Here is an 8,468-nt window from a genome sequence, read left to right on the forward strand (position 1 = left end):
AGCATGAAAGACATTATGCTAAGTGAATAAGCCAGGCACAAAAAGACAAATACTTCACTATCTCATATGTGGACTCTAAAAAGTACAACTCCTAGAAGTAGAATGTAGAATGATGGCTACCAGAGGCTGGGGGAGGGAGGGGGATGAGAAAAGGGGAGATGTTGATAAAAGGGTACAAAGTTTGAGGTACACAGGAGGAATAAGCTTTAGTAATCTATTGCACAGAATGGTGACTATCATAAACAGTAATGCATTATGTATTTCCAAATTGCCAAAGGAGCAGATTTTAAATGTTTTCACAACCAAAAAAGATAAGTTATGTGACGTCATGGATTTGTTAATTAGCCTGAATTGATCATTCTGCATTGTAAACATGTAGCAAAACATCCATTATACCCCATATATACACATATATACACACATATATATTGCTATATAATTATTATTTTCCAATTACAAATGAAATTTAAACAACTTTTTTTTTTTTTTTTTTTTTTTTTTAAAGACTGAGTCTTGCTGTGTGGCCCAGCCTGGAGTGCAGTGGCGTGATCTCGGCTCACTGCAGGCTCCTCCCCGCCAGGTTCATGCCATTCTCCTGCCTCAGCCTTCCGAATAGCTGGAACTACAGGCGTCTGCTACCTCGCCTGGCTAACTTTTTGTACTTTTAGTAGAAATGGGGTTTCACTGTGTTAGCCAGGGTGGTCTCCATCTCCTGACCTCATGACTCGCCCACCTCGGCCTCCCAAAGTGCTGGGATTACAGGCGTGAGCCACCGCGCCCGGCCTAAACAACTTTTAAAACTAGAGTAATGCTAGTACTAAAAACAAGTAACACCATAACTGTACAAGCAACGTTATGATCTGTTAGCCAACAACTCTCAAGTCTCAGTAACTTATAACAACAAAACAAAGGCTTTAAATTGTTATTTTTTGGTTATTAGCTATGCAAAAACAGATCTTAGTCAACAGAGCAACTCTATCCACTGGAACTTCAGAGTTACTGGAGGGCCTAGCTTGATGGGGCAAATACTATTTGGAATAACGTTGGTCACTTTTCCAGAGGAAAAATAAAGCTCTGGAGATTTGCACAACCAATTAAATATTTGGCCTAGAAATATCACAACAAATTTATATACATAATTTGCTCATTAGAGTGCCTCACTTCACCCCACATAATAAAAAAGAGCAAGAAAACGCATACAATGATGTGTCTGAAAGGTCAAGAGCCAGAAACACTCTGAGCAACACTAAAGTTTTCCCATTTTAATTGCTGCATTTTTAGTTTACTTCATGTGACACAGATAACATCTTTAATGATGGTTAAACTTTCCAATTATGTTCCTTCATTTGTCAAAATTGTATAAGCAGTTGAACTTTTCCAGTTAATTTTTCTTATTACTTGATCAATGATTTTTACTAACTTTTAAAAATCAATTTGAGATTTTTAATTCAGTATCAATACAAATAATAACCACCATCACTCACAATAATAGGGGTATCTCTTTAAATGGCACAGCAGCAACACAAAAATTAGATGTAATTGCTTCAAATGTTAATTTTTAAAACAATATTCATTGGATGATCACATATTTTTACTAGTCTCAATATTTATGTTTATATTTTAAACACAGTTCACTGATTTTATTCCAATTAAGTGTTTGTATTTCCATCCTATCTATACAAAATTTTTATGCATGATAAATTTAAATATTATTAATATAAATTTATTCACCATTTTGAAATACAACGGAGTCACATGTATACCTGTTAGAACTCAATTGAACCTCTGGAAATAAAGAACCATAATAAGTAGTGAGAGGTGATGATTCAGCATTTTCCTCAATGAGCATGTGCCTCTGAGAGTAAATTCAATAGAATCTTAAGTAATAAGTCCATACTTTGATGCCTTTGGAAAGAGAGCAGACATTCTCCAAAGAGTTTCCAGATCATTTAGAAAGAAATGAATCACATTGTTTGTGCAAGTGGTTGGAAGATGGAAACTTCCTTTATACTATTTGAAAATTACATCGAAGGATTATATTTATTAGGAAAGATACCATGGAGAAACATTATGAAGGATTTACAAGAACTCTCTACGATGTTGTATACATAAGACAATATGTTCCGTATTTTATGGGTAGTTTAATGCACTGTCAAGAGAAACTTTGACAAAATGTTCCCCTTGCCATTTGATTAACTTAACTCATGAGGTATAAATCCACTGTACAAAATATTTTATAGTATAAAATGCATGTGGAAGTTCTATTAATAATCAATACATAATTTATCAGGAATAGACATAAGACTATTTTGCCTGTTTTCACAATTACATTGTGATATTGATTATCTCTTCTTATGAAATTGTGAATAAACTTTCAAAAAATAGACTTGTTTTAGGTTTCCAGAATATTTGCAGAGATGGTACAGAAAGTTTCTGAATAACTTTCATCCAGTTAACCTCTTACATTGCCATGGTGCACTTGTCAAAACTAAGAAACCGATGTTGGTAACGTTGCCATTAACCAAACTCTGCACTTCACGTGAACTTTCCTAATTGTTTTTTCTGTTCCAGGATCCCATCCAGGATACCTCATTACATTAATTATCATATGCACTACCTTCCTCTTACAAAGTTTCTCAGTGTAAGAAATATGTGAAAATCATCAAAGTATATGATGACTTTCACATATTTCAGGAGTGCTGGTCAGGTATTTTGTAGAGTATCAGTCTGGGTTTGTCTGATTTTTTATTTCCATCTTTAGATTTGGGGCTTTGGGGCTTTGGGGATAAAGAATACAAAGATAAGTACCATTTTTATCACATAATATCAAAGATAAACACAATTGAAATGATTTTCACTGATGATGTTAGTCTTTACCATGAAGTTGAGGTCATGTTTGGCATGTTTCTCTGCTGTAAAGTCACATCTCTCTCTACCCTTCCCGCCTTTCCATACTTTATACTTTTGAAGACTAATAAGAACTTTAAAATATTTTTCCTTCAGAAATTTTGGAAAAAGCCCATGATATTCTAACCATTTAAAAGCATGGAATAAAGCAATAAAGGTACAAATATTAAGGTAAAATTTATATCCAATGGCAGACTGTTGTTTCCTTAGCCTGGAAAAGAACATATAGAGCCAATTTGTAAATCTTCCAATGGAAGGTTGTCTTTGTTTTATTAAGTGCCCATTATTGGTGTTAAGATTTAGATTGTTATGCTTAATGAAGCTTAATTACACTCAAGGGACATTTAAAATTTAGATGAAAGTATTTTGAAAACATTCAATGGAGGCCGGGCGCGGTGGCTCAAGCCTGTAATCCCAGCACTTTGGGAGGCCGAGACGGGCGGATCACGAGGTCAGGAGATCGAGACCATCCTGGCTAACACGGTGAAACCCCGTCTCTACTAAAAAATACAAAAAACTAGCCGGGCGAGGTGGCGGGCGCCTGTAGTCCCAGCTACTCGGGAGGCTGAGGCAGGAGAATGGTCTAAACCCGGGAGGCGGAGCTTGCAGTGAGCTGAGATCCGGCCACTGCACCTCAGCCTGGGCGACAGAGCAAGACTCTGTCTCAAAAAAAAAAAAAAAAAAAAAAAAAAAAAAAAAAAAATTCAATGGAAACTGTTGAGGAAGAGATGAAAAAAAATTATTACGCAGAGGAACCAAAACAGTAAAAAGTAAATGAGGTTTTTAAAAGAACAGAAATCATCTAAAGATTAAAAAAAAAGTGGAGATAATTATTTTAATATATGAAATAGAGGAAAAATATTTTATTAGTGAAGTGTGCTCAAACAAATAAATATAATCCAGCTAAAAATCACAATTATTTGATACTTGTAGCTTTTTATAATCCCTTCATCCCAGGTGATCAGAACATTTTTAACTGACTTATTAAGCAAAGACTGATGGGTGTGCCACTATGAAGACAGACAAATCAGTTAAGTAACCACAGAAATTGATACAATTTCTTTCATGGGATAATAACATTTTTCAATTCATCTATTTCTTTTCTGATTAATTAGGAGAATATTTTGAGTGGGTTCTGGCAGATTTATTGCTAATTAGTTTGGCTCAAACTTGGTGCCTATTACAGGATATGGTGACAGCCCTTATGTGGGGTTATATTTATTAGGAGAATAAAATCACTGCACTAGGTCCCTGCTTAAAATAAAGATTTTAAGGCAAGTTTTCTTTCATCGTATTGCGTATCCTTCTTAGATAGGAATGACAATTTGAACTGGAAAATGTAAAAGCCTATAAGCTTGTTATACTTTGCATGAAGTATTCAATTTTTTTTTTTTTTTTACTTTTCTCATAGAAATTAAAGCAGCTGCATTTGTTTTTACCAAGTATGCTCTATTACAAGCATTATACATTAGCCTATGGTTTTGTATAATAAGTGACGGCACTGTCCTATAAGTGATGGCAATATTTTAACATTTGTAGTGAAATCAAGAGTAGGAGCTATTTTATTTAAAAATAATAACCATAAAATATTTCCAAAAACATTTTTGAAAGAAAATGGCCATGGTCTCAGATCAGATCAGAGTGTGTTTGCCCTACTCCTCTAATAGCCTGGTCTCCTTGCTACCATCTTCCCAATCAATCAATGCCAATCAATCTCCCAGTCCTAACAAATTTACTGTTTTAAATCTTTTATGGAATCATACCACTCTTGAATTAAAAAAAAAAAAAAAAAAAAAAAAAAAAAGTCAGTGCATTTTGTCTGCTGAAGAATAAAACTGAAAGCTCTTAGTACATTACACAAAGCTGGACAGTCCGGAACTCAAGTTTCCTTAGTTGAGAATTAGGCTTTGGGTATGTAATTGTGTTTGCAGTGCCCTTATTTTCTCATGTTCATTGTGTTTTCATTGGTGTCGTCTCCACTTGCAGTAGCTACCTGCTTACTCCTCGTTCTTTGAGAATCTAGATTAAGAATTTAGGTTTCTTCTCTGTAAAGTAATCCCAGATATCCCAAGAGGATCTCTTTGCCTCCTCATTTAGCACCCTGCTTCTTTCTGATTAATGTGGTCCCTGTGGCTTTGGCACTGCTTGTTTTGTCTTGCATCTTTTATTCTACAACGTATAAGGAATTTTGTATTTTGTATTCCTCATCTGAAGTGCATAACACAGTCCCTAGCAAAGAGTAAATCACTCAATAAATATTTATAGAGGAAAAAGAGGGTGTATAGTGATTTTAATTGAAGGAGGGAAAATAAATGACACTAGGAAATACCTAATTGCACCTTGATTTGCAGTGTAAGTTTTTTTCCTCAATTGTGTAATATGACAGCCATTGATATATTATATCTCTCTAAATTTTATTTTGGAAGGCATAATATTGCAAGAGAAAATGTCTTTGGCTGTGGATCTGTTTATTTCCTCTTTTCCTCATTTTGGAAGAGTCAATTAATAACTAGTAACTAACTGCCTAAGAACTGGTGTTACAAGATCACCTAACACAATACTATGCCTCTGAGTACTAGAAAATTTAAATAAAGTAAAGGAATCAACATTTTATACCTATCTTAAATTTTGGATTTCTAAATAATATTTCCTGAAATTTCTTCCTGGAACCATCAAATCTAGCTTTGAGCTGCTAAATTTTGAGCTGCCACTTTTTTTTCTTCTTGTCATTGTCATTCTGACATGTATTTGGAATTCAGCCTATTTTCCAAAGGCAAACTCTAGAGCCTCAGGGTGTATGGGTTTGAGATAAGGATCATCTGTTATTTGAAGAAACTATGTTCTGGAGAATTCTGATTCCACTCAATCCTATCCAATCTATGACTGTCCCACCACACCCACAGAGAACAACTAACTCTTTGGGAGTTAGAGGAACATTTAGTGTCTTAACTTTGATGGACAGATGACTTCACAAATGTAAATATGCAGAAAAAAGAGAGAGAGAGAGAGAGAGAGAGAGAGACTAAGATTTGTCTTGGAAAGAATTGTAGCTTTGATCATAGGCAAATAGAGCTCACCAGAAGCAAGCAGACAAAACATACAGTTCACTCAGGGAGCCCTGCACTCTAGGGTCAAAACAGAAAGACTTAATGCATACCTAAAATGCTGAGTACTCAACTTTCCACAAGAGAAAGACTAGCTGAGGTGGGCTTAGTCTTCAGTCGTGTATTTTCACATGGCACAAGAGGAAAATGGAGAAGAGAGGAACTCCTAGAGGGCAATACAAAGGGCCATATAATACAATGAACTTTGGGACTACCTTCAGAGAGCAGAAAAGGGAAGGGTTGACCAAGGAATATTCCCTATCTCCCAAATTTAGGATTGCTATACAACAAAAACTGTTTTTTTTTGGTCTCCACTTCTGCTACCTAAAGGAATATTTATGTGATTATGTGGTCCTTACTTTACCATAGAACAGTGTATGTTGTGGGTGTGTGTGCAGACAATTTGGCTTTTTCAGACTTAGATGAATCACGAAGATTAAAAGTGGAGCCAATGCAAGTCTATATCAAGATCCTAGACATAGAGTCTGATGCTATAGAAGAGTGGGAAGTGAATATTTGTGGCCAATGGCCTTGCCTATGATTGATTATAACATTGTTTTCACTGCTGCTCCTTTTGTATGAGGATTATATAACTATGTCCATCGCCATGTGAGGTGCAATGCTTCCTGAAGGGAGGAGTTTATTTCCTCACCTCACTGAATTCTGGTTTTACAATGTCACTTGCTTTGGTCAATGGAATGTGTGCAGAATATTGTATACACCTGAGAAGATGCTTTTAAGAGCTACGGTATGGTTAGCACTTCTCTACTTTCCCTTCTGCCATGAGAACAGTCTTGAGCCTCAGAAAACTCCCCCCAAATGAAGGCCTCAGAAGTAAGTTTTTCTCTAACTTTTCTTATGACATGTGTCTCAGGTCTGATCTCCCCCAAGGCTAGCCATAGAAACTAGAATCTCTTTTCCCCAAGGTGAGTCATAGAAACCAGAACTCCTTTTCTGCAAAGCCAGCCATACACCCTAAAAACATGACTCTTGCTTTCCTTCTGCCTTTCTGTGTGAAAATTGGCCATAAAGAAATTATCTGACCTACCTTATTTGACTGTAGGTTATATGACCCCCATAACAGAGAAGGTCCTGCCCCATACTCAGAAGGAAAAACTTCATGCTCAGAGAAGCCAAGAAGAATCTGAATGGACAGGCTCCTCCTGGGTTTTCTCACTCAGCCTATTAGCATTAGAACATATTTTTTTGTCCAATCATATCTCTACATGGTTGTCTGTATTTTGTTCAACCTAAGGATAAAAATGGACAATGTTCCCTATATCTTTGGGTCTTCATTCTGAAGGCTGTCATGCATATACATTAAATGAATGTGTATGTCTTTCCTCCAATTAATCTGCTTTTGCAAATTGATTTTTCAGCATGTCTTCACAGGGCCTATGGGAGCTTTCCTCCTTGGCTCCCACCACAGCATAGTACTAGGACATTGCCAATTTGCAGGAATGAAAAGCACCCACAGAAGACAACTAAGGTATAGTGGGGCCACAGCTAAGTTGCAGCTGCTACAGCTTTAATATCACATGAACAATAAATAAACCATTGTTGTTTCAATCCATGAAGATTTGAGGCTATTGCCAGGGTTTATCCTAATGGCAGCTAACTAATAACCACCTGAGAGGCATCTTTCTCATGAATTTACTTATAGCACCTGGCATGGTGCCTGCTACAAAGTTTCTACAAAATAAATACTTAATAGATGCAAGAGTGAAGGAATGAAGATGTCTAGTCATGCACCATCAAACATCTCATTTGCAAAAATCCCTATTATATATTTATTTTGTCTCTGATAACTACATGAGTCCTCAGGTAACTTGAGGAACTAAATCATTTAAAGAACTAGCATTTCCTTTGGTGAAAAATGAATATTGATAAAATAAGAATGCATTTGAAATGGAAGAGAAATCATATCGATGCAAAATTCCAATATCATACTTAGCTTCTATAAATCAATAAAGTCAAGGTTAATGATTTCATAGAAAATATGAGCAAGAGGAAGTTCTAATGGCTCTGAAATGAATGCTGCATGAAAATGCAAATAAAAACAAGTTATCACTTTAAAAATATTAATAAGTTTAACATGTTTAACATGTGTAACACATTGTGACAACCACTGTACTGGCTATCATAAGAACAGAGAGAACTTTTCAAAATGATAGCTTAGCAATGTCCACCCAATTTTTAAAAAACCGCCTAGCTTTTAACCCCAAAATTTGAACTCTAACATTTTAGCACACAAATATACTTATATATAAGCAAAATGGTGTAAAGATATTCAATACAAAATTATTTGTAATAGTAGAATAGAAATAATCTAAATGTCAACAGGGAAACTAATGACATAACCATATGGACATTGTAAAACACTTTTACGTATAATCATCTGAAAATGTACCCAGATATATTTGTATGTGACAAAGGAAGGTGCAACAGAATGTAAAC

This window comes from Macaca thibetana, chromosome 6 (assembly GCF_024542745.1).
Source record: "Macaca thibetana thibetana isolate TM-01 chromosome 6, ASM2454274v1, whole genome shotgun sequence".
Taxonomy (NCBI): domain Eukaryota; kingdom Metazoa; phylum Chordata; class Mammalia; order Primates; family Cercopithecidae; genus Macaca; species Macaca thibetana.